General features: G+C 37.7%; 1 protein-coding gene across 5 annotated transcripts in view; it reads left to right on the plus strand.

Moving 5' to 3' along the window:
* Positions 1 to 27,952, plus strand: part of lingo2 (leucine rich repeat and Ig domain containing 2) — a 283,442-nt gene that overhangs the window by 159,636 nt on the left and 95,854 nt on the right. For all 5 annotated transcript variants that reach the window (XM_047354486.1, XM_047354483.1, XM_047354485.1 and 2 more), the window contains exon 4: positions 8,327 to 8,406. The gene's annotated coding sequence lies outside the window, so the exon portion shown is untranslated. The remainder of the gene's footprint in view (positions 1 to 8,326; positions 8,407 to 27,952) is intronic.

The following is a 27,952-nucleotide window of genomic DNA, read 5'->3' on the forward strand; positions in this document are numbered from 1 at the left end:
TTGTTGTAAATAAGCGGCGTTTAACTAAATAATCTGAACTGAAACTATCTGTGTAGTTATGCTGCTATAGGCTTAGGCTGCTGGAGGACATAATGACCACTTTCACCCTCTTCGCTGCATTCTCACACTACTCTCCAATTTTGCATTGTTTGCTGTTATTTCAGTTTTTAACTTTGTTCTCTCTTTTCTCTTCCTGGAAGCTACACCTGGCCTGGCTCTGTGTCTACCTGTGACACCTTTCTGGAGAGGGGCATCGTCCAAGCTTCTGCTGGCAACAACTTAATGCTCACCTTCTACAGATGATCCACATGACCCTGTCTTTTAGTGTTTAACCCTTTCTCTCTCCTAGACATGGAAATTGACTGAGCTTTTACTGTAACTAATTATATGTGCTCTCTTTCAGACTCTAACCTTGAAAACTGGCTCAGAGTTTATCTGTTCTTTCTTTCTAGTTGAAACGACTAAATTAGCTACATCCATTAACATTTACTTTTCCTTGCCATAGAAAGTACTCCTGGATCAGTGCTTCTTTGTTCTCTTTGTGTCTCTGCTCTGTTCTCTCAAACCCCCAGTCGGTCGTGGCAGATGGCCGCTCACACTGAGCCTGGTTCTGGTTCTGCTGGAGGTTTCTTCCTGTTAAAAGGGAGTTTTTCCTCTCCACTGTCGCTACATGCATGCTCAGTATGAGGGATTGCTGCAAAGTCAACGCCAGTGACTGTCCACTGTCTCTACATGCTCATCCAGGAGGAGTGAATGCTGCAAGTCACTGACTGGATGCAATCTGCTGGGTTTCCTTAGATAGAAAAACTTTTTATCCAATTTGAATAAATAACTGAATCTGACTGCACTGTTCAATTGTTAGGATTAATTGGAATGTATGAACCCGACTGTTGTGAAGTGCCTTGAGACGACATGTGTTGTGAATTGGCGCAATATAAATAAAACTGAATTGAATTGAATTGAATTACTGCTTCCCTTTCAAAAGAACACATTTTGGCAAAGGTGCTGCTACATTAATTTTGAATTTGACTGAAATAAGTGATACAAATGCTTCATACCAAATGGCAGGCAGATCTAAAACAGAAATCATTGCTCTCCATAAATGTAGGTGTAGCAAAATGAAATTTGAATTGTCTGAACAAACATCATGTTTGTGTAGACTGTTATTCCTCCAAACATGTGGCTGTGTTTAAATCGAAGGCAACTGAACCTCTTTTTTTTTTTAAACGAGAATACGTTTATAGCTGACTCCATGTGAACACTTTGGATTATCAAGTCAAGTCGAGTTTATTTATACAGCGCTTTTCAGCAACAAGGCACTCAAGATGCTGTACATAAGGAAAAACATTACAATGATACAGAAAATCAACAACAGAAAAACTGGTATAAAACAGTTTTAGTCCAAACTTTCAAGTACTAATTATGTTTGGCTTTCACTGGTATGAGATAGTTGTAATACAATCCTTCTAAGCAATCTAAAAATCTATGAGCCACATTTAGGTAAAAAGAGGATAAGCAATCAAATAGGCAAGATTGCAAGTCACATATAAAATTTGTCCAGCTGTGCAAGGTAATTGGTTTTGCATTATTAGTGGTGTATCATTAGTTAAAAGTACAAACTTAAGGAACAGAAGCATAAATCATTTTAGCTTTTTTCTTTTTTCGCTCATTACTGTTTTCCTGAAAACCCCTTAGAGAAAACAGTATTGGGAATCTCTTTATAAAAGACTACTATAATACAATATATTATAGTAGTCTTTTAAAAGTTTTCTTGGTTATTTTTCCAAATGTCATTATGCATACAAAAACCTTTATCCTATCTCACTTTCAGCCTTTCAGTAAATTGGGAAAGAAACGAACAGTCCATTTCCCAATCTGTCTCTTACCAGAACGTGATCTACCAATACGTTCATCAGCAGTCGGAGCTGCTGATGAAGAGCAAATGCTTGATCTCTTTAACAGCATCCAGGTGCTCTTGCACATTAAACCATTTTTGTGGCCAGATAATTAAAGATAGGAGCCATAGTCATGATTGATTTTCATCTTGATTCCAGATGGCAAATGGTGCCTTAATGCATCCCTGTGAATTAAGAGCATGCTTTGGCAGGTGAATTGATGTCATTATTTCTGAGGTGAGAGAATGATTGTCAGTATATGGTTATTATTCCCCATTATATGTAATTATATGTTGTAGGCGTGAGTCTGAACTACAATTACTTGATTTGAAGGGGAAACTGAGAGTTACGTACGCTTGGTGATGACCTTAATGTAGCATGACTTCATGTTCTGTGACCTTTGTATACTTTTTTTATTAAATGTCAGACTATTATCTGTCTGTGCATACTTACATGCATATATGCATGCATACATTATAATTGTTTTAAATAATTTAAAAATCCCCATTTTATTAAGCTTTACAAATCAATGTGAGTGTTTTATAGAATTTGTCATAAAAGTCCATGTTTAAATTCTGTTTTTTACGCATGTCGTAACTTGAGGTGGTCCTGATGCAAACAAACGCCCATGAAGCTCTTTTCTGTAACGAATAATTCAAACGACTTGAAATTTCTGCCGGACACAACAGGTAAGATTCAAAAGATTTATTGAAAGCCCTGGAAGATGATTGGCAGAAAACCACCGGCAGCAGGCTTAGGAACCTCTGATGGTTGACATATAGGTTAGTGGCTGAGCAGAGTACTGAGAATATTGGCAAATTCAGAATAACAACCACTAACCTTTTCTGAATCTTCTGAGCCAGAATGTGTCAGCGATTAGCAGCCCTAGATTGCACTTCCGACATGACAGACATAGTTCTTCTGGATTTCCTCCAGACGGGACCTTGGCCTCCCTTTCTTGGAGGATGAACACTGGAAGCTGGAATCCATGAACAACGTAAAAAGGAGAAAGATCAGTGGTGCTTGATGAAAGGGAGTTGATGGAATGCTCCTCCCAAGGTAAGTTGTGTGACCATTTGGTGGGATCAGCGTCACACAGGATGCAGAGTTTGGTCTCAATCTCTTGGTTAGCTCTCTCAGACTGACCATCAGATAGGGGGTGAAAACCAGAAGACAGACTGACGGAGACTCCCAACATCGAGCAGGATTCCTTCCAGAAGCAGGAGACAAATTAAGGACTTCTGTCTGACACAATGTCTGTGGGACGACCATGAAGGCGGAAAACCTCCCGAGCCAGTATTCCCCCCCCCCATCTCTTTAGCTGATGGTAGCTTCTGAAGAGGAACGAGGTGAACTATCTTGGAGAATCTGTCAATGACAGTGAGGATGAGTGTTTATTATTGTTGATTATTAGATGATGACACACCTGTGACAAAGTCCATAGCAAGATGAAACCAGGGGCATGACGCAATGGGAAGTGGTCGCGGCAGGGTGTCTTGAGGACTTGGCTTGACTGCATCGATGGCAGGCTGTGATGAATTCCTTGATGTCCTTGGTCAGAGTTGGCCAGCAAAACCTGTAACGTATTGTTTATTCCTGGGTGACAAAACAAACGGGACTTATGGCAGAACAGAAGTACCTTTGGGATCAGGTGGTCAGGTACAAACAGACATGAATAAGGAGGCGGATGATTTTGGATGGTGTCTCTGACGTCTCTCTCCAGATCCAGCATTGTGACAGAGAGTCTTACAGAATCCAGGAGGATGAAGTCTTCCGCACTACTGGCTGCAGAGTCAGACTTCTCATGAATACTGGAAAGAGCATCAGGCTTAAAGGTTTTGGTCCCGGGACTGGAAGAGAGAAAAGTTAAAACATCTAAAAAACAGAGCCCATCTGGCTTGTCTGGGATTAAGTCTCTTACCTGACTTGAGCTACTCCAAATTCTTGTGGTCTGTCCAAACTATGAATGATTCCTTTGCCCCCTTCTAGCCAGTGCCTCCAGTGACAGAGTTCACAATCCCCCACATCATAGTTTCGTTCTGCTGTAGATAGGGTTCTTGAAAAGAATGCACATGGGTGAACACAACCATCGGGGGATCTTTGGCTGAGAACAGCACCTACCCCCATGTTTGAAGCATCAACCTCCACAGTAAATTGTCTTTTGAGGTTGGGAGGTGCGCAGAACAGGTGTTGTGGTAAACAGAGACTTTGATTTGGTGAACGCCTTCTCGGCCTGGTCGTTCCACTCAAAACGAGCTTTAGATGAAGTGAGTGCATGGAGAGGAGAAACAACCTGACTGTAATTATGAATGAAACGGCGGTAGAAATTAGGAAAACCCAATGACCTTTGTAGTTGTTTGTGGTCAGAAGGAGTGGGCCATTCAGAAACAGCTGTGGTCTTAGCGGGGTCCATGGTTACTTGGTTAGGAGAAATAACAAAACACAAAAAAGAGGTAGTGGTGGTGTGAAACTCACATTTCTCTGCCTCAGCATTTTCTCTTGCTCTTGGTGGAAGACATGCGTTTTCTCTCCCTCCCTCCCTGCTGATCCCTGCTTCTGCTTTTTGTCTGTATTTTTCTCAGAGCCTCGCTTTGCATATCCTCCAAACTTGTAAATTATGGATGTGGTCAGCTGGTCTCTCAACGTAATTGATAAAAAAATTTCAACGGGAAGACAGAGTAAAAGAGAACTCTCTTGTCCAGACGGGACGTTCTTTTCTGGATACACAATGGATTCTTGGCAGCAGCTTAAGATTGTGTGCATAACTACGATGTCTGTGGAAAGTACAATAAATTTTTTTCACAGAATAGGATTCTCAAATCAAATATTAACTTCAGTATTATTAGTAAGCCGTGAGTAAGGCCAAGTTTTCTTCCATCGTTTACACTGTGCATAACAGCAAAGGGCAATCACCCTAATAAAATAATACCCTGGCTGGGGACCCATATAGCTGGCACAGCTGCAAATTGGAAAATTTTTGACTAAATTGTCAAACTGGACTGATTTCCACTGTTGTCTCTACTAGTCTTAAACGCATTTCATTTCAAATCAAAAATATCAGCACCATCGCAACTCTAAAACAGTCAAGACAAATTGTCAATCATAATTGTTTTATTTTTATTTTTAAAGTTACCTTAGTTTCAGTTCAATAATTTGAACCTTCAGATCTTACTTTATGAAAGAAGACCATGAAGAAGAGGTCATAAAAGTTCATAAAAATTTAACATTTAGATGATGCATTGACTGGCTGATTTGGCTTTGCTTTGCAGTCTCCAATTAATCATCAGCAATATGAAGTGGAGCCCAGAAGAGTATAATTAGAAATACGGTAAGTGACTCTTTTAAAGTTCATCGGTAATCTATGGGAATCACAGGGAACACTGCTCTGGTTAATTAAAGGGATGCACATTATCATGAAAAGAAAGTTGTCTTTTGCCCTAAAACTCTTTATGGATTTCAAGGTGTCAACGTTAATTAATTATGAGTGTCCTAAATCAAACCTTTTCTTTTAATTTTTTCTGTCTTTACACTAAAAGAAAATATTTCTCCCTCCTGTTCTTTCTCATTATTTCACCTAGTCAGGAGAGACCGTTGCATAATTACTGTTTTTTGTGTTTCTTGTACAGTTTGAATGGGGAAACTCATTACAGTAGAGAAAAGGCCTATTCCAGCAAAGTTGGGTTCACAATAATGTAGTGAAGAAGACTTTTTTAGACCAAAAAAAAAAAAACAAATCTAGCATTATCTTGCCACTGTGTAAGAATCAAAGGCATGCAGTGCAACACACAAGCCTGGGTGCCTAGTTCCCAGCATCTAAAATCCTTCAGATTCTTTGCTCCACATGGACTGGAAGGAGCTCCTAAGCCCCTCTGTCTGCCCGATTGTCTGACACTTTTGACATCAGCGTTTTGGTTTCAGTTCTCGGGCAGTTAACTGCTTCTTCCTGTCTACTAAATCCCCCTGCAGAGATTTGTACAAGCAACAACTCAAGAAATTGTCACACCTGTCCTGGAGCAATGCCTTTTTTCCTTTATACAGGTGTCCATGCAGGTTTGTGACAACGTCCCCTGACCACCTACCAACAAAACAAACATCAACCGTTCCTGTTTTTTATAGCCAACCAAAATCACAGTACAACATTTCTGCATAAAATGGGTTATAGCTAAGATGTTTCAAAGCAGCAGTGGACCTAAAGGTGCATCTCAATAATTTAGATTAATTTCAAAAATGAAATTTAAAATGTTATTTTTATAATATATTTAGATTCATATAGATTTATTATGTATGCACATTGTTTTGATGTTTATAGCTTATAGCTAATAAAAGCCCAAAATTCAGTTTCTCTCAAAATTAGAATATTACATAAGACCAATAACAAAGATATTTAATACAGAAATATGTGGTTGCTCTGTTACGGTCTATACAATCATGAGAAAGACTGCTGACTTGGTAGATATTCAGCAGACATTCACTGAAACTATAAAAGATCATTGCTGAAGAAGCTAGCTCTTCACAGAGTGCTGTGTCCAAACATATTAATGGAAGGTTGAGTCGGAGGAAAAGGTGTGGAAGTAAAAGATTTCTTTTTTTGAATTGAATAACTGGAATAAATCAACTTTTCAATGGTATGCTAAGTTATTGAGATGTCCCTGTATATTATGCGCCCCACGCTCTATTTAAAAAAAAAAAAAAAAAAGAGATCATTGATAATATTAGCCTTAACCTGATATATAGTATCATAAAATACGTATATTGTGTTTGGGTCATATCTTTTAATCTGTAATCTCTGTTACGTTTTTTGAACTGTTACGTCACAGTATTTGCTGTGGAACAGCTAAACAAGGTCATGGAGCTCCTGCTGACCAATTTCATGTGTACGCCATTTTTATTTCTCACTGTAATTTTCAAGTATGCCAAAGCTGCAAGTGGATAAGTCTAAGTGTTTGGTTGTTGGGTGTATTAACCCACACAAACCATCCCCCAGCATCAGAACCTCTTCAAAGTGCCTGGTAAAATTTTATTTTTCATGGAAATGTTCCCACATAAGTGGGAACATTTGTTTGCTCAATTTTGTATTTACTTGGTATGGATGGAGAGGGTTAAATGGTGGAGTGGAATGCTCTTTGAACCTGGTGGGGGACAGAGTATGAAATGGCTCTATTGCATTTAAAGAGGCAGCACCAAAACAAGTTGCTCTCAGACACACCTCAGAACAGGTAAAAGTGGAGCCTGTGGAGCTATAAAAACAAGGAGTTCAGACCAGAGCCATGCAGTTCCACAACTGAATGATTTAAGTGTGAAAAGGAAGGATTTAAAAGCATGATATTTCCCTTTTAAGTCACCTCTCAGTACAAACACTTAACTGGAAATATGATAGCACAACTTAAATCTGTAGACAGAGCAGATTGGATGGGGCTGAGTAATGATCCCCTTCAGGATCCAAACGTATTTGATTTTCACCACAGAATTTCATCTTCCTTGAAGTTGGACAGGTGCAACAAATTAATGGAGCAAAAATCATCCGTTCATACTACTTTATATATGATATACTGTAAAGAGATCTGCGCAGCACCTCGACAGACTTAATTCAACGCTTCTGCACTGCTACAGAGTCCAAGTACAAAACAAAATGTATTTAAAGTCTAAAAAAATGGATTTTGCGTTATACGTCCCCTTTAAGCAAGAAGATATGAAACAAACAGTGGAGACACAGTTATGTACATTAAAAGCTATTTTTAAAGGGAATTTAAATGTATGCGCTGAATGAAAGATGACCTTATTTATATTCCATCCTTTGATTTGTTGCATCTGTAATAGATGTTATTCCTTCCTCAGTATCAGTACATCACGTTCATTTGCTTGTGAGGACTCACAGTTGTGATCGAGATCAAAATTTGGCTCATTCTGCAAGCCTAATTTGAGTTCATGCTTTTCTATTTATGGGCTTGGGTCTTGCCATCTATGCTTCCTTATTTCACACAGCAATGAAACAACATTATGCATCTGCATATTTAATGACAGTACAGTGAAAGTCGTAATCACTAAATAGTCATCTGTTTTTTCCTTCTTTATTTTTAATTGCCTCTCTTTCCAGTCCTATCTTCTTCTTCATCCCCACCAAAATAGCACAAAAATATGGTTGCAACAGTCATATAACAATTCATAAGTCAAGTGAATTAAGAAACAATAACTTGTGTTGGTAATTGGCGCAATATAAATAAACTGAATTGAATTGAATTGAAATGTTTCAGACAAATGCTTTAGAAAAATGTCTCATGCCATCTTAATTGTGTTTCATACATCTACATCCGTTGACTTTCAAGTTGTTTTCCGATATTTCAGATGACATTATTGATTGTCGCTGTGGCTTGTAAACCCACACAGAGTGTGACTTTTTGTCTCTGCTTCTTTCCTCTTCTCCCACTCTGCAGATAAAAGACCAAAAGTAGAAGCAAAACCACTAAAAGAAGAGAGGGAAGAATGGCTGAGAGGATGATTGCTTCTGAAAGTAGTAAGCAGCCAACATTTACAGTCTCTTAGCTGACTTGTGTAGTTACTGTGGGAAGTCGAATAAAGGCCAGCACTCAAGCTATTTCTCTTCTTTTCAGCCATTTTGTTTTCCATTTCTGTTTGGCCTTTTGCACGCATTGTTCTGGAGCTGTTCCATGTCTTCTTTTTCCTCAGGCACATTCTCATTTATATTTGTATTTTATTTAAAGGAGATAAAGAACCTAGTGGACCTCAACTGATGTTGTTCTGTACAGTGCTGAAAGAAAGGTGTTCACTACAATTAATACTAAGCAATACAGCAAGAAAATATTGTGCTTGTTAAATGTTTTCACAGCCCATTAGCATTTTCACATTTGCTTATGTCCCAACTACAAACTTGAACTTTTTTGTTTGAAATTTATATGATAGACCAAAGTAATACATGATTGTACAAAAGATATTTAAAAATGGTAGCCCAAAAATACTTCCGAGTCAGTACTTTATTTAACCACCTTTCACTGTAGTTCCTGACTGAATTGTTTGCCAATTTGCCTTTGCAAAATAACCCAAGCTCAGTCAGGCTGGATGGAGAGCATCTGTGAAAATCAGCTTTCAGGTTCTGCCACAGATTCCCAGTTGGATTTCAGTCTGAACTTTGACTATACCATTACTATTCTCTGAGTGACACTCTTCCTGCCTAGTCAGTTTAGTTAGACATCATGTCTTGGCAGGTTTGCAGTTTTGCCATCTCATTTATGTACAACTTGAGGATAGAAGCTCACTTTTTTGAGAACTTTGAACTGAGCAGTGCTGTTTTTTAACACAGTAATGTGAATTTAGCTCATGCTGCATCCTGCTAATTCAAATATACATACATACACAGAAGAATACATTTTTGTTCTGCAATCTTCCTAATTAAACAGCCACACGCACACACACACACACACACACACACACACACTATTTACACCTTGACGCTCACCAAATGTAATTATCATGTGCACACTGCTCATATGCGCTGACAATTTTTACTGTGTTAACCTAATTCCAGAGCAAATGCAAAATATGCTCAAGTATAATCATGTCAGTTTTGGTGAAATGTCAAGTTTCTTTTGAACACCAATTAATCTTGGAACTTCGGTTCCCCAGTGGAGTTTTGTGTTTGCTCAGTTGGCTCTCAATGGAGCTCACCTTACAACATTGTTTGCACTGAGGTGTAGCTCAGTCTGCACTTTGAGTGACAGGGCTTTCTTGTGCAAGCAGTACATCTGTAGCTTAAAATGCCACTCTCATGCACCTTTTCTCTGAGCTTATATGGATTTTTTTATATCAAGAAAGAAAGCTTTGCAGGCATCAAACAACCTTCTCCTTGTTGTGCGCTGGTTCAGGGTGACATGACAGTTCCTCCCATACATCTAGAATTTCAGTTTGGGGCTTCCTCTCTATCATGTCAGTATAGATATGGCTGCAATCCACTTTTCTTTTGTCATTTTTGTCCCAGCAGATAATAAAATATTATTCTTCTGAACACAGTCCAATTAAGAACTCTATGATAATATTGTGGTTTGCTTTGATTTAATAGTGTAAGCTATTAGAATTCCCTTTAAAAACTTTGCTTGACCTCAGACTTACACCTTTACCTTAGTGACCCTGGACCCATTGATCTCATGAAATGTCATTGGCTTTAAGTGTTCCAAGTCACCGTGATGGTGTTGAGTCAGATTCTCCCCCTGCTGCTGACTCTGTGACCATTGAGTCTTTAATTACAGCAGAATGTCTTTAGTTTTCAGCAGTGCAGCCAGGAAAAAGCACTTTGAAACATCAGGAAATGTGGTAGCATCATAAAAAAATTGTTCTGGACCCACAGTCACACAAAAAGGCCCTTTTAAATTTATAATGAGTCCATGAACTCCTCACAGCTTCTAAAGAACCCGCCTAGACTTCGTAAATAATTCACAGTCATGGATTTTAGATACTGTGTATTTCTCGCTTGAATTGTGTAGAAAACATCATTCAAAGGGTATCCATACATTGTTGCATAGTTTCATATAACAATCAATTCATAACCTTGAGGTTGAAGGAGTTTTAGGTCCACCTAATTTCCAATTTATATTGTGTATTAAAATCTGTTTAAGACATTAACAACATTTAAGACATGAAAAGAAAACGTGTTTTTAATCAGAGACTTTGAGTAATCATTTCTTTCTGAATTTAATATAAGTTTGACTTCTATCCAAGAACAGCATGAGGTCACCAGTTCTTTCATGAGTTGGCTTGACCCCTTGAATCCAAGTCAGATCTGATCCCTCATTAACTTTTCCTCTCGGTGCTTCCTGAAATATTAAGGGATACGTTGGTTTAGGGAAGGAAGCCATTATAGATACATTCAGAATTTGACGCTGACAAGACATGACTGTGGCAAAGGTGGCTGCAACTGAATATCCTAAGGCTTGGTCTTCATAAATGAGTAATGCAATTTGTTTTAGTGGATGCTATGTTGACTTACTATGGGTTTTGTAGTAATAAAGTCTGATTCTTTAATTCATTGTTACTTCAGAGAACAATGTTGTACACACTACTGACTACTGTCTGCGCACTCTGCTTTATATGGATATGTGTGTTTCTCATGTAGTAATGTCATGTTATAGTCATGTTAGCTGGAGTCATGTTAAAAAACGTCCAGCAGACATTCACTCACATCCTCCACAAGGAGAGTAAACCACAAAAGGCCTTTGCTATAGAACCTGAGTGTTTAGAGTGATGTATCCTGGCATTTTAATGAAAATTAAATGAAAATTGAGTGGAAGAAAAAAGTGTGACTGAAAAAGCTGCTCAGGCACCACTTACAACTGCAGACTTAATAGGGTTGAGAAGCAAAGAAAAAATAAGAGACACCAGAACCAACAATGCAGATGAGCTGATCGCCCCCATGTTATGTCAGTAATTCATGCAAAAGACACCCTGACAAAGTATTAAGTGCATATGCTCTTAAGTACATAGATGCATGGCTTAACACAAAGAAAGCAACAGTTGTCCCTCATCCTATCTGTGCCGTGCCTCATCAAGCATTGACTCCACCTAATAACTCTTTCGGAGTTAAGAACTATTGAATACATTATCAAAAACTGGAAGGATAGTGGGGAACAATCATTTTCATACATGGACTGGCCACCACAAAGTCCAGACATGTATCCCCACTGAGCACGTTTCAGATGTGCTAAAGAATAATTTGCAAAGGGGTCCAAATCATCTCTACAAGATCTAAAGTAACTCTGGTGAGAAATTACTTTGCAAAAGCTTGTAGAAATGATCCGAAAGGCAATGTATTCGGTAATCAGAGCTAAAGGCCGTCCAGTTAAATGTTGGTCTGTGATTTTTTTATTTTAGATAGGTAGCATACAATTTATGAAAAGCACAGCCCACAACAGTTGAACCCTCTCTGAAACGTTTACTGTTCTTGCCTGACATACTGAGAGCAGATCACTCATCTCTGAAGTCAGTTCCAGTATTCAAGCAACAAAAAGATTGTCCTGACAGGAGTTTTTATTCAGAAGTCAAACTTTGCCTGCCAGTGCCACAGATTCTCTCAGATTTTAGATCGCATGCATCACTTTATGATTTTGTGTCCGTGCGTGGGCACAGACATTTGTGACATGCACTCATGACTGTGTTTGAGTGCTCAACCTTAAGTGCATGTGGCATAGCTGTGTAGAAAGGTGTGCCTGTATCTCAATTTAAGGGTGGAAAAGGATACTACAAAGCAGCAGAGGTGATGTTGTGTTAAGAGACGGAAATCTGCAGGGAGATAATTCATTTCCTCCATATCACCATTAAATCTTAATATTCTGGCCTCTCATGGGAGGGGCCGGCCAAGCATAGCATTGTATTTTTCATCTAAATCAAAAGCCTTGTGCCTTCACATTACTGCATGAAGACACAATTTGATGTCTTTTTTTTAAGCTTCACTATATCTGGATTCACCTGCTGGTCATGCAGCTGTTGTTTGTACTAATGTCTTGTTACATGCAGTTTCCTTATAAAGTCAAACATTTCCAATCAGTTTATAGATCTAAGCAGATTTGAAACCAAAACTCCAAAGCAACAAAGTTATTATTGTGTGAAGCTGTAGCTGGTTGCATCACGGATGTTGTTTGCAATGCCCTAATAACTCAAGAACATCTTAAATGGCTAAATACAACTAGTATTACAAGGATTTAGTCTGAATTTAAAATTAAATCCTACTTTCAATGAGAAGTACAGTTCAGTTTCTTGATAAGAACACATATTTAAAAATCAGGCGTTGTCTAGCTAGATTATGTGTGTTTTAAAGAGAACCCCTTAAATACCTGGACTTTCGATAATTTATGTTTTATTGCATGTTATATTTGTTAAATATGACAAAGTCAAAAGAATTGTCCAAAAAGTTCAGAGGAGACACCTTGCCTTCCACGAACAATGAAAAGGATAAAGAAAAATAGCAAATGCACTGTATTTTCTAAACGATACAATTGAAAGCATAGTTTGTAAGTTTAAATTTAAAGGAACAGTTGCTATGCCACCTGGTGGCTAGAAGAGAAAGCTATCAACGGCTGCCACCAGATTCTTCAGGGGTAAGAACTCTCAACTGATTCCAAAATACCTGCATCAAGACTTGATGGCAGCAGCCACTGAGGTTTCAGTTTCCACATCAAGGCACATGCTAAACGATCCATGTCTGAACTCCTTTTATACCATTACTGAACCAAAAGAACAATAAAAGTTACCTTTAACATGTTAAAAATAACAAAAAAGGTTTTAAGATTATGTTCAAAATGAAATAAGACCTTTTTGGCCACTGAATCATGAATGAAGGAGAGTAAATGAATCATATGCTGAAAATAATTTCCTGTTAAAAGTGATGCATGGTGGTGGCTCAGTGATGTTCTGGGACTGCCTAACTTCATCTGACAGTGGAAACCTGCAGCGTGTGGAGGGCAAGATGGAGTCAATCGCATATCAACAATTCCTGGGAAAAAACTTCCAGCCATATGAAGCTTAATATGCGTCTTTGGGCCTTCCAAACATTCCTTCCTTCGATAGTTGATTTCCTGGTAAGATAGAGTATCTATCAGTTACTTGACACAAACTCAATAATATTGTGAACTGCGTAATGGATTATGGTTAACAGTAAGAGGCTGCTGAATGGCTATCAATAACATTTGCATCAATGATGCTCTACTAAATACTAATGATTCCTGGGGGTAAAATTTTAATCAGAATCAGAATCAGCTTTATTGCCAAGTTCGTACATAAAACAAGGAATTTGACTCCGGTACGCTTTGCTCTTTTGTTCTGTTTTTGCATCACAGAATATACAAATTTACAATGTACAATATACACATATAAGCTACAGGAATTATTCAAAGTAGCATTTTGTGGTTAATATAGTTGTGTTAAGCTGTGTTAAGCTGTTTAAATGATTCTTGTTTGATTTGTTTCTCACAAACAGCTGCTATTTTGTACATTTTGCCAATAAATCCATTGTTCAGTAAGGGCAGGATCATCTTAGTTCAGAAAAAATACTCTTCAAATGAAATTAGGAATATCTTCAGCGGGTTTCTTCGGTTAACATGTATTCTGTATTGTTCTGTCCATGAAATGGTCTTCATGGCATTAAGCCCAGTTCTGAATGTCTTTGTTCTGGATGTAGAACATTCACCCCAGGTAAATGTGATTAATTCACTTAGTACACAGCATAAGTCAAAGCCTGCTGCATCCTATTAACCTAATTATGTTTGGTCCAAACATTACTTGTACTTCTCCTTTCTTATTCAGCCCTTTTTGATTAATGTCAAATAAACATTTAATTCTAATTAAAAAGAGGACAGATCAAATTTAATCATATCACCTGGCCTTTATTAAAACAAAGACCAGTTTTCATATTCATCTCTTTCAGAAAGGAGGTTACACATGATGCATTTCAGCATGTCTTCGCGTTTTCCCATGAAAAATCTCATCTGCCATATTTTTCTGTGACAAGGAAAATTATCAAGGCTTTTAAATATAGGCAGGAAATACTATTTTTATTCAGCTGTATAAAGGTTCTACTGCTGACATTTCCTGATAGAAAACATGGTTCATATTTTTAACTGTTGTTTTTTTCCTCTCTTCAATGAAGTGGTACATTTCCCCGGCATCAATTTGGCCATGGTATTATTAGATCTGGGTGCTCACTTTGAGGTATGAAAGTGAAAAATAATCTGTGTGAATGAGGTAGGTACTGACAGAGCAGTAAGACACAGTAGGAAACACAGCTGCTGATTTATAGAGAAAACTGACTTGGAGAAGGAAGCCTGCTAACAGCTGATAGAAGTGAACGATAAACAAACATCTTTTCTCACCCCTTTTACTCTACCTCATTATGATTTGTTAGGAATGTGATTAGTTATCCATGCAACTCTTGCCTTGTAGCTTGGATGTAGATACTGCCCCTTTTTGTGGACAACTGCAATGTACTGAAGAACAAAGTGGGAAGTGAAGGGATTTCTAGAGTTTTTCTTTCTCAATATGATAAGACAAAATAATTATTCTTATTGTTTCATTTGACTTTTGTTTGACATGTTTACACATTCATCTCAGACTCATGATGAGATACTTATTTGATTCAGGTGTGTGGGAGAAGGGATGCATCTAAAAATTGCAGGGTAGTAGGTCTCCAGGACTGGACTTGGGTGTCTCTGTACCGTACTACCAAAGTCCAAACGTCACTGCAGAAACCAAAGTGTAGTGATGTGACGTTTTTGAACGATCTGATTCTTTTGAATGTCTCTTTACCTTGAATGATAGGATTCAAGTCTCAGTCAGTGAGACCCCTCTGTTTTTTACTAGTTTGATTGCTTATAATCCTATGCATACACTGCCCTCGCTACTTTTAAAGAAATCTAATTTTAAATTATATATTTATTACTTAGGTGACTAAATACGAAGAGAGAATGGAGGAGTGGTATGAGCATACAGAGCGCATGCTCTTTACTCACTGTTTGTTTTTGTCATGTGTCATGGCAGCTGATAGGTGTGTGGCACTGTGTGCAACCTGGCTGGGTGCAGCAGGAGCGGAGAGGACAAAATCGTCTTTCTCAATGCAGACGATAACATAACGGGTATTTTTTTATTTGGATGTTTGCACACCTAATTTGGTTAATGTTAACAGTTAAGCGTTGCTTACCATGAGTGCATTGCATTAAATGTTACGTTTAATGGCGCAGTTGGTGATTCTTTGTTACTTTTTGCTCATTTGCATAATTGTTGCTCCTTTGCATCATTGTTCATCTTGTTTCTATTTTGCAATCTGCCGACTGCTGACCTTACACCCCTCTGCTAGCTCCGACAGAGACGACGACACACATATTGACCAATCACGTAAGATTTGAAGAGAAAAACGGTAAGAGAGAAGCTGGAAAAAAAATGGCTCCCAATCAGGAGCCGGTTCCTATCATTCACTTCAAAGAACCGGTTCTAAGAGCCATTCGTTAGCAACTGATACATCACTATTTTTTTGGGTGAAATGTGGTGACAAAAACCTGAGACAACAGTTTCTCTCTCACTCCAACTAAATGAGTTAGTCTTCAAATAATCCTAGAACATGATTCAACTTTCATAAAAAACAGATCTTATGTTGTTTTTAACATGGTGACAATTTCTTGATGTTTCAGTAAAATGTATTACATTTCAGTAGAGCCACAATTTCTGCTCCTTCCATTTTTTTTAGAATTTTTTGAAGTCATTGCATCAGTCCTTAAAGGACATAATGAGACAATTTTATTTCTCATCCACAGACATCATTTGGAGATGATTGAATACACTTACATTTCATACCTATGGTTTGGTATGAAAATGTATGGAAGAACATTTTAAACTTTTAAAATAGTTCCCTGGAACTCAAAAGACTCTGGTGGGCTGTTTCCAGGCTAGGTCGGGGCGCTGTTACAGCATCTCCCTTTGTGACACTTTTGCCTTCAGTTCTGTGCACATATCCTTACAGGAACATGCATATGTGCACACACACAAGTACATGTATGACAACTACTTTAATAGTTGTGGGTGTAGTAAAAAATGTGCGCAAATATGCATTGTGCTAAAATGCAAGTGCTGTGAAAAAGCTTTTGCTCCCTGACAGTTATTTTGGTTTGCTGGCAGTTTTTGAGAAGGTTTCCTGCTGTTCCATCTTTTCCTCATTTGTGGATAATTTCCTCATTTGGGACTGTGGTTCACCGGAGTCCCTTAGAAATTGCTTGTCCATGAAGTTTTTTTTCATCTGTTCTTGAATTCCTGAAGAACAGGGGCTAAAATGACAATTATAAGAGCTTATGTATCTTTATGACAGGGGCATGATGTTTGCTTTATGAGATTTTTTAGCTTACTTCCTGTTGTCAGATGGTTTCTACCTAAAATAATGTTTGATCAAACATAATGTGGTAAAAGCTACAACAATGTGAAATAACCCATGTGAAATATGTCTTCACATAAGGTTCAGAGGGCATTTTTTATTCAATAAATGAAATCATTATTTAACTGCTTTTTTGTATTTACAATTTTTTTGATATTACAATTAGTCAGATTATTTGAAACCCCTATGTGTAATAAAGAGCAAAAAAAACATCTTATTAATTTAGAATTATGTATTATGTATTCATAAAATATATGAATAATAATTTTTGAAATTTTGTGAAATTGATTTACTAGCCCAGGCAAATAATTTCTTATCAATTGTGTTACTTTACAAAACACTTATTACTTATTGACACCATGCTTATAAGCCAGTTGACAGCTGAAAGGTGAAATACCAACAGTAATAAGATTTTTTGGGCCTTGATTAGAGAATATTTACCCAGCGTGTCAAGAATGATAAAAAGGGAAGCTAGATTTGGTGAGTGGGTAAAGTGCCTGGGAACACCATTATCATCTCTTCAAAGCTCCTACTCACACATCTCTGAGAGGTCACATTAGGATGTTGTTGCTCTGCCATTCCCAGAGCCCTGCCACAACAGAATGTCTTTATTCAGGTATTTTATAAAAACAATGTAATTTGAGATCCTAAATGTCAGTTTCAGTACTCCAGCAGTTGTAACTTAGAACAAGACAGTGAATTTGTGTCCTAAATAGGATCAACTGTGGTTTGACCAGACTCTTGCAGGTTTAACTGCCAAACTGGGTTCAGTAGCCAAAGGTTACACATAAAGTCAAGATGCAAAGAGGAGTGAGCCCACTGCTACCATTATTACATTAACAGGGGTCATGAGTTAAGTACCCATGTCTTCACACGCTATATTGCACCTGAGTTTAGTCGTTCATATTGCAAATAAGTGGACATGCTGACCATTAACTCCAAACCGTTTTGTACACATTGTGCACTGTGCTACAGAATGAATTTGCTTTATGTTTTGTTCCACGACGTCTTCCTAGTATATAACAGAAGGATGCTTAGTGAAATAAGGATGATTAATTAGCATTAGCAAACTGTTTTAAATACTATATTGTACATTACAAAATTGAAAATAAACAGATCATTTGAATTAGATCCTAAATTAATTATGATAGAGTAGGTTAATTTCACAGTGGACATTGTCATTAGTATTTCTTGTGCATGTTTGCATTACAGATAGTGTTATAATACCTAATGCACAGTGAAAAAGGGAAAGTAAAAAAAAACAAACAAATAATACAACTAACTGTATTATCAGGCAGAGGTAATGTGTCTAAAAACAAAAAGCACTTTAATTTATTAAGGAAAAAAAGGATCTAAACCAAACTGTCGTGGTGCGACATGTTGGACTATTGTGGTTTTATGTTTTGACTTTAGTTTGGCTTTGTAGTCATGGTTGTTTGTATATTTCCTGTCTCCTAGTGTTTGTTGTTTTCTCTCCCCTCCCTCCTAGTTTATTTAGTGGTTTCTTTTCTATTACTTGTTATGGTCTTCTTATGATTATGATTATTATATGTGTTATTGTTTTTGTTCCCTTGTCTTCCTTGTATTCTCTAGTTTAGTTTCTCATTTAGCATCTCTGTGTTTATTTATGGTTTTGTATTGTGTTCTTGGTTACTAGTTTATTTTCTCTGTTCCTACTCGTCTAGGTTTCCCTTCTGTTCTTTCTATTATAGTTCCTTATATTCTAGTTCTTCTTCTGGTTAGGCCAGCTTTAGTTATTGTTTACATCTTGTTTTGTATTTATTAAGTCCTCACATCTTCTGCCTCATTTCCCTGTTTGGTTCAGTCAGTGTTAGTTTAGTTTTGTTTACTTTTTGTACTTAGGATTTCTTTAGTTAGATCTCAGGTTATGGTGTTCTTTTGTTCCCTCTAGTTTCTCTGTTTACTTTAGCTAATCATTATTCTTAGTTCTTATGTTTCTCTGGTTATTTAGCTTTGTCCTGGTTTCTTGATTCTTGTTATTTTCAGTTCTTATTTAGAGTATTGTTTTGTTGTCATGTTTCCCCTCTGGATTTATGTTATGGTTTAGCTCTCGTGTTTCGTTTTGTTTTATAGCCTTGTCACGTGGCAACTATTCACATTACCTCAGTTCCCTACAACCTGGTCCACACCTGAATTCCATCTCCCCTGATTTCCTACCTCTCATTCTCACTGGTCCATACTCCACTTCCATCTGTTCATAAGCTCTATGTTTTCGTTTGTTCCTCACTGGTCCCTTCCGTTACTACCCCATTCAATTAAAATTCAATTCACTTCAAAGATACTTTATAGATAGATCCCCGAGGGATTAGAATTCCAGTACAACCCATCCAAACATATATCATGACACAAGACAAGGGGGGGACAGGTCACCGAGGCTTTGCTGCCCACTCAACCACAAAGTTCTGAGCAGGTCCACAGATGTCCTCAGGGAAGGGAGGGGGCAGAGGGAGCAGAGCGTCATGGTTACATAACTTCCAGGAGAAGTTGAAGATAGCCAGCCATCAATGCCGTGCAGGGGAGCCAGATTCAGAAAAACAATAATTATTTGGGTTAGGCTGACTCTTAATTTTCCGTCAGCCTTGAGAGTCTTGCCAAATTCCTGGTCTTTTGCCAGATCCAAGCGAACAACTTTCTCTAAGATTTATCCCATTTCACCCCTGAGTCCAGGAACCGCAACCAGCCTGCGATCCTGTGTAAGGATCACATCCAGTCTGCGATTCAGCTCACGTAACATCTCTGTCTGAGTGCTGATCACCCTGAAGATCCCATCACACATGCCAGGCAGCCTCACAATTGCCAGAACAGCTGCTGACATTCTCCGAATTTATCGATATGCCAGGTAACCGCTGACTCCAAAAAAGCAGAAATCCTGATATCAAACGTCCAATTATACACACATCTTCCACATCCTCGACTGACATTATCGACAGACACACAATCCTCCACTTCTGGCAGGAGTCCATTGTGTATCCAGAGAAAAACGTCCCGTCCGGGCCAGTGGGCTCTCCCGACCCCTGTCTTCTCGTCAAGAAAATTTGATCAATTGCATTGAGAGACCAGCTGACCAAATCCATATTTTGGAAGAATTTGGAAGATATGCAAAAAGAGGCTCCAAAAAAAAAGACAAGACACAGAGCTGAAGAAGGGCAGATATGGGAGGACTGCGGGAGACAGAGAAAAAGCGTCCTCCTCCACCAAGAGCAGAAAGACGTCTAGGCTTTGTTTATGCTTCGCTCCTGCAGAGTGACTTCTTGCAAGTTTTTTGGCTTAGCACCCTTTGTACACCTGTAGTGTTTTTTGCTATGCCTAGCATTGTTTTTGTAAACATTAAGGATTTCGTCTGTGCTACGTTTTGCTTCGTTTTTTGGAGACATAAAGGATTTCGCCATGTTTTGTAAAGACTTTTCGAATTTCAACTTTGCTATGTTTTGCAAAGACTTTGAATAAAGAAGAAAGCTCTCATTTACCATGCAGCTCTTGTCTGCACATTGGTCCTTCCCTAAACCCCACCGTGACACAAACTGGCCCTATGTGATCAAATAAATTAGCCCCCAAGACTAAACTGTATCACTATCATCGTGGTTGAATGGTCATGAAAGCAGCAATACTGACTGCGCAGTGAGTTCATGGTTCATTTCACACTGAAGCAACGACATGAAAAAATAAAACTAATAGAGGGAACATTGTATGTTTCCTATATTTTATGTCTAATATACTAAAAATGATACAACAATAAGTACATGGTCATTTAAAGATTTTTAAAGCACCATTTTATATATATATATATATATATATTTAGCAAGTTACTGTATAAGAAAAAATATACTCTTATACAATACAATACAACCATAAAAATAAAAACATAAACTAACTAAAAATAAAATAAAATAATGAAAATAAAGACAAGTCAGGGAAATTATCTAGATAACTGGTAACACTGCACTGATTACCATTTACACTTTAGGATGGTAGTACCTGTCCATAAAGGCACGGGTGGCATACTAAGAGGCTGAGCAAGCGTCGGGGTCAACATTAGACTGAGAAAGATGGTCCAAAAACGGCCCCCAGATACTGCAAAACTTATTTGTGGAGCCCACAACATCATACTGCAGTTTCTTCAAATGAAGAATCTCAGTAAAGTCACTTACCACATTTAAACTGAAGAACATTATCAGATTTTCCACAACCTTAATATTACTTTTTTTAGCTATTACCATTTCATACACCACAGTCATTTGCATAGAAATGCTGCACCTCCTAAATGAAGGATAATACCCAAACAACGCAATCTGGGGGTCTGGAACCAACGTGCACTTATATACTTCAGAAAACAAGTTAAAAATGTCACACCAATATTGGAAGAGTTTTGGGGCATGACCAGAACAGATGAGACAGGGAGCCATCAGCGGACTGACATTTATCACATGTTGAAGATATTGAGGAGAATATTCTGTGCAACTTAATTTTGGAATAGTGGAGTCTATGAAACACCTTGAACTGAATTAAGTGGTGCTTTACATTGATAGAACATGAGCGAATCCTCCCTAGACCCTCCTCCCAGGCCTCACTCCCAATCTGCAAACCCAGCTCCTCCTCCCACGCAGCCCTCAAGAAGTTTGTAGCAAAATTAATTTGCTCAGCAAAAATGTCAACAAAGCTTGAAATCATTTTTTTTTTTATTCTGGAGAGCCCAACAGCATTTTGCATATCTTATTTTCTTCAGGAAGAGATACGAAATTCGGGATGTTAGTTCGAACATAATTTCTAATTTGCAAATATCTGAAAAAATCTGCAACTGGAAGAGAGAAACAGTCCCTCAACATTGCAAATGAAGCAAACTTTTTGTTGATATACAATTTTTTTTTGTGTAGTGAGGCTCTTCAGTCTCCAAGTTTTAAATGATATATCCGATAATGATGGGGGAAAAGCATGGTTATGCTAGACTGGGGCATGAACTGAGGTCTCCGGTAAGTTACAGTGTGACTTAATTTGTTTCCATATTTTCAAACAATTTCAAACAATCCAATTATTTACTCCACTATTTGTAGGAGAAATTGGTGCTGAGAAAGGAGTGCCGGAAGAGAACTGTTTATAACACTACTTCTTTCAATAGCCACCCAAGGAGGGGATTTTGCAGACAATTCTTGAGCATCACCTTTCTGCCAGTATACCAAGGCCCTAGCGTTCGCTGCCCAATAATAGTGCTGAAAGCAGGGTAATCCTAATCCCCCCATCTCTCTTGATTTATGTAAGTGAGTTTTTGATATTCTATGGACTTTAAAGCCCCAGACAAAAGGCAAAATTATTGAATCCAACGATTTAAAAAAGGGCTTTGTTAAAAAGATAGGCAGACCCTGAAAAAGATATACAAATTTAGGCAAGGACACCATTTTAATAGCATTTATGCAGGCTATCATTGAGAGTGGGAGTATTCTCCAATTATCAACATCTTTCCTAAGATTATGCACTTTTTCTAAGAAGTTCAATTTGAAAATTTGTTTAGGGTCTTTTGGCAAAATAACTCCAAGATATTTCAGTTTGTCAGTTATCTTGAATAATAGGTTATCTAAAAATTCAGAAGTAAGGCTTCCGCCTAATGGCATAAATTCCCTCTTTTCCCAATTAATAGTATAACCTGAAATCTCACCGAATGACTGAATAAGTTCTAGGAGAATTGGCACTGACTGCTCAGAATGCGATACAAAAACAACATCATCAGCATACAATGAAATGTGATGGTCAATGTTTCCCAATTGAATTGGTTTGATTAGGGAGTGTTTTCTAATACTAATAGTGAGGGGCTCCATAGTGACCAGAAAAAGCAGAGGACTAAGGGGGCAACACTGACAGGTTCCCCGCTGTAGTAGAAAGGGCTCTGGTTTGTAAGTACAGAGGGAGATGGTTGAGCATACAATGTTTTAATCCAAGACACAAATTTACTACCAAAACCCAAATTCCTCAAGTACAGTCAAGATATAAGGCCAGTCCAATTGGTCAAATGCCTTTTCAGCATCCAGGCAAAGAGCAACTCCCTTAAACTTACTGTCGTACTTAGGATACATAATGTTCATTAACCGTCTAGCTCATGTGTTTTTGCCAGTCCTCCACAGATCAACCATGTTGCCACTAAATGTGGTTACACCATCATTTGTGATGCATTTGTCATCAATGTTGAATGCAAAGCAATACATATCAAAGAATCTGAGGCCTTAAAAAAATGGCAGAGTCCTGACCTTTCACAAAGTTGTGGTGAGTAAAAGAGGAAAGAAAGTGTTTATTAGATGTTCCTGTTTGAAGCCTTGTCCTCTCAGACAGCCGGCAATTACTGCAGACCGTAATAACAGAGTGCATTACAGGAAGCAGGAGGGTACACTCCCTGTGGCTTTCTTTTATGTTTGTTTGACGTTTTGCTGGTTTATTTGTTGTTTCTGTTGGTGTTTCTTCACACAGGAAATATGAGGCATCTAATTAACTCTTAGAGTGGAAGGGGTGGATAAATCATCTTTGTTCTCCAACAGTGAGCGGCTATCACAAACTTCCATATTTAATTTATGTGTGCTGTATTATTTAAAGATTCAATGATGTGTCTCCATTCTGTTTTTTTTCCTCCAGGCATTTTGTCTGTAAAGAATTTCTGAATTCAGGACAAGAAACTGAGCCTGGTCATGACTGCTAAGAAAGTCTAGCCAGAAACGTGTGTGTGTGTGTGTGTGTGTGTGTGTTCCTGTCTTGGCATCACAGTGAGAACCATTTTCCCGATTTCACCATCAAATTGAGGACCGTTTGTACCAAAGTGAGGACATTTTGCTGGTCCTCACAACCTATTTTGCTAACGGTTAGGTTTAGGACTAAGGTGTGAATTGACTTTAGGTTAAGGTTAGGGTTAGACATGCACTGGTAATGGTTAGGTTTAGTGTTATTGTCAGGGTTAGGGCATAGAAAGGGTTGAAAATGACTGAAAATCAATGGGAGTCAACACATGGTCCTCACTACATATAGCAAAACAAGAGTGTGTGTGTGTTACATAAAATTTGTTACAGTGTAAGGCCCAGTTTTCCAATGACTTTTAAACTTTTAATGAAATCTTCCACAAGCCTCTCACAATAGTTCGCTGGAAGTTTGGCCCATTCCAAGTTTGTCCAGGAGATGGACACAACCTGTCCATCTCCTGGACACAGAACCCATCTCCTTCATGAATGGTATGATGGCAGGACATTCCCATACTGTTTATACTTGCATATACTTGTTTGAAAAGATAAATGTGGCATGTTCTGGAAATTGTCAGGACCAGACTGGACTGGTGGAGTTCCATAATTCTCTTCCTGATATCTTGGCTGATTTCTTTTAATTTTTCCATATTGTCGTACAAGGAAGCAAGGTGTTTTAGGTGTTTCCTATAATTACTTCCACACGTGTGAAATCTTTTCTCAGGGCCAGCTTATTGTTAGCTGATCGAAAAATCTCCTATCATAAATGTTTATTTAGATTTCACCCAGAGTCCCCGATAGAGGGTAGATAAGGGAAATACCCCTCAGTCAGTGCAGCCTATATGCAGAAGGACTATCACGTTCCTTCTACAGCCTTTAATGTGCAGTGATGCTTCTCTAACCTGCTGAACATTACATAATCTGAGCCTGCTGATGGCTAAATCTGTGCCTAGAATATGGTATGGATAAGCAGTTTTGACTGGAGGAGGAATTCCATATTTTGTGGGAGAAATACAGAGAAAATAAATATTTCATGGAAGATTTTTCCTACAACACAGAAGAAAGGGGGTGGGAAAGAGATCAATGGCTGTATGAGATCTCGCTTTGCACAGATAGGAAGGGAGGGTGGTACAGTGTGAGGTGGCAACGGAATTGCCTCAATTTTAAGGTTACTTTAAATAACATACTGTATAGAGATTAAAACTTTGTGAGAGCAAATTCTTTTAAATCAAACTCTGAACTGTAAAGAAACTCTGAACTGTAGAAAAACTGCTCTCACTAAACTTTCAAATGCTAGACAAAACTGTTAGGAACAAAACTGCACCCAACAAGCTAAAGGCACTTTAAAAAAGGTAACTCAATGGCAGGGCTTAGGTTATAATCTGTATATTCAGCTCCTGAAAGACATGAGACCAGAGCAAAATGTCTGATTTAACTATTTATAGGAATGTGTTTGAGTAAAACTTTTAATTCTAGACTACTGTCAACATATATCTCCCAAACTAAAACTACAAATAGTTATTTTGAGCAGAAAATGAACATTTTACAAAGTTTTTAAAATTGTGTTTTCAGACCTGGAATTCTGCAAAGAAACAAAGGTCATAATCTTTTGTAAATAAGACAATGGTAATGGTTTAACTTGGGAAGAGTTCAGAATTCAACTTTTGGGGTTGAATCCCTGATTTTTAGTCCATCATATTCCTACATCTTGGTATGCTTTCCACCATGTTTTTCACGTCGTTGTTGAGTTCAGGTGATCATCTAATCAGTTCCTAAATAAGTGGGATGATGTGTGCTTCTGTTTGAATTTAACAAACTCTGGAACTAAATCTCAAACATGTAGAGATGCTGCTGTTGGAAACCTTCTGCAGCTGTCTCTTAACGTTTGCAGTGCAATGCAATTAAAGTAATTAATTAAGGATGATTCAAAGCTTCACATTTTGAAGAAAACCATGTAACTGTCATATTGCACTGGTGAAATGGGTCAAATAAACTGTCTCTGCCATCTCCTCCTCATTCTGAAACATCCTCCTCTGTAGATGGACTCATCAATTTACTGGGAATTTATGATGCAAGTAGCGCATAAGAGTACATTTTATGTATTCATTTGGGAGTCGGAATGGCCATGAGTGATAGGCTATGTGAGGGAGAGTTATTTTAATGCCTGACTGAAGGTGAACCTGACCTCTTGTGTGGGCTGCAAAGATGGTTAAACGCCTTCCAGTGTAGCATAAGTATACACAGAAGGTTCAGTGGCTCTGAGGGGTCATTACCCCAAGGAAATGAGCTAGGAACACTGCCAGGCCATTACCAGTTTGTGGTACAGGTGATTATGGCTGGCACATGCCATAAAAACAATGCGGTAGGCCTATCCTCAACTATATTTACACAGTTCCAAAACACGATGTGCGCTCAATTTTAAGATATTATGTTCGACAAATTTCTGTATAAAACAAGTTAGACATGCCTAAACAACTCATATTGTATCTATTCTTGTCTTGGATTTGATAGACAAACAGAACAAAGCAGGAGTAGTTTAAATGCAGCCTCCTAATAAAAAATATAAAATGAAAGAGAGGGAAACTATTTGAAGAAAACATGAGTGAATGTGGCATTTAGAAAGTAGGCAATAAATAAGAAAAGGCAAAGTATACATGGATGCAAAATGGTGTGAAGAAATTGGCCATTTGTCAGCCTGGAAAAGGTCACTGTCTAACTTTCGAAAACCCTCTTAATCGACTGCAACTAGGCAGTTGTAGCTAATATTAGCTCAAATGAAAAGCTGCAGAATAATAATGATGTTCCATTCTTATTATTCATTTTAAAAACAACAAAATTCCACTGTTTAAACATAATTAAGTCACCAAGGTATTCAAACATCATAGAGACGTAGTGCCAAAGAGCAACAAAATATTGCATTATGTCATCTGACCATATTGTTTCTTCTGATGGCATTATTTGTTAATGTTCTTATCTTATTATAATATTATTTTCATGTACTACACCATTTGTCATTATTATTTATTATTACTCCTTTTTAATTCAATTATTGAAAGGGAAGCACGGTGGTGGACTTGGTTGGACGTGGCCCACTTAACTTGGTCTGATGTTGACCCATCAAATTGTAGCTCCTTTGCTGTTTTTTTTTTGATTAGCTTTTATGTCAAATTTTAATTTATTGTTTTGGAGCAGAATATATCTTAGGTGTGTTTATTGAGGTAGGCAGTGATGTATGTGGTGGTGATTTTTTTGATCCCTACTTGATATGCTATCTAGCTCCTGGGAGTCCTTTTTTCATAACTAAACATAAAGTTTTGTAAAATGATGGAAATGTATGGTTTGTGGAAATAGACAAATAAACAAACAAACAAAACAAAAAAAAATAGAAAGGAAACTTCTTTCTTTGAAAACTTTGTGAAGAAATTGTTTGCTAAGAAATAAAAACTGGATGTCCTTTTAAATCAAGCACAGGGACTATCAATGAAATTGTTAGCCGAATTTGACCTTTAACTTGTTTATTTGTTTATTAATCTATGTTCTCACTCTTTAAATGAATTAATTGTAAATTATACTTTAAATGACATGTTCTGATTTTGTAAAACAAAACAAAAACAATCAAAAAACTAAGTATCTAACATCTTCATCACTCAGTTAAAACATTTAATTTATTATCATGCTATATAAAAATGATTTTCAACATACTGTATATATTCCACACTTAATTCTGCAGGTGACACAAGGTCCTTAAACGACAAATGTTGTGCTGTATTATAATAAAAGGTCAAGCTGAATGACAATTAACCGGATCTAAATGTGACAATGAAAAGAACGTTCTGCTATGAGTTGGGCAATTATTAATTAATCACAGAACCATACTCAAATATTAGTTTTCCTCTATGTTGTTTAACAAAACTAGTTGGCTGTGCTGAAAGATGTCACAATCTGATTTCTTGTACTGAAACCAACCTGTGTCATTTGGACCAAGAATTGGCCACCACCAAGTCTCATTATGATATTTTCATAAAGTTAATAAATCAATGCAATTTATATTATTTTTAACTCTGTAGCTTTCAAGTAGAGCAACACACAGCTGTTCATTTAATCAGTATTACACATAGTGACCAGCCAGTGACCAGGATATTGCAGTCTCTTCCATTCCTCCTTTTCCAGACAGCAACAGGTATTTTGTCCCAACTGAATTTTTTGCAGGTCAGCCTGAATATGCTACTCCAACATGGCTGAATAGCAATATCGTTCCAACAAGTTCCATTGAACATGCATCATTTTTATGTGACACATCCAGCTGCAGCCTTCATTAAACTCACATCTTGAGTTTATTGAAGACCAATACAAATCATTTTAAACTACCATAGATCAAATCTGGACCTCCCATAAAAAACAGTAAACTTTTGTCC

This window comes from Girardinichthys multiradiatus, chromosome 23 (genome assembly GCF_021462225.1).
Source record: "Girardinichthys multiradiatus isolate DD_20200921_A chromosome 23, DD_fGirMul_XY1, whole genome shotgun sequence".
NCBI classification, from domain to species: domain Eukaryota; kingdom Metazoa; phylum Chordata; class Actinopteri; order Cyprinodontiformes; family Goodeidae; genus Girardinichthys; species Girardinichthys multiradiatus.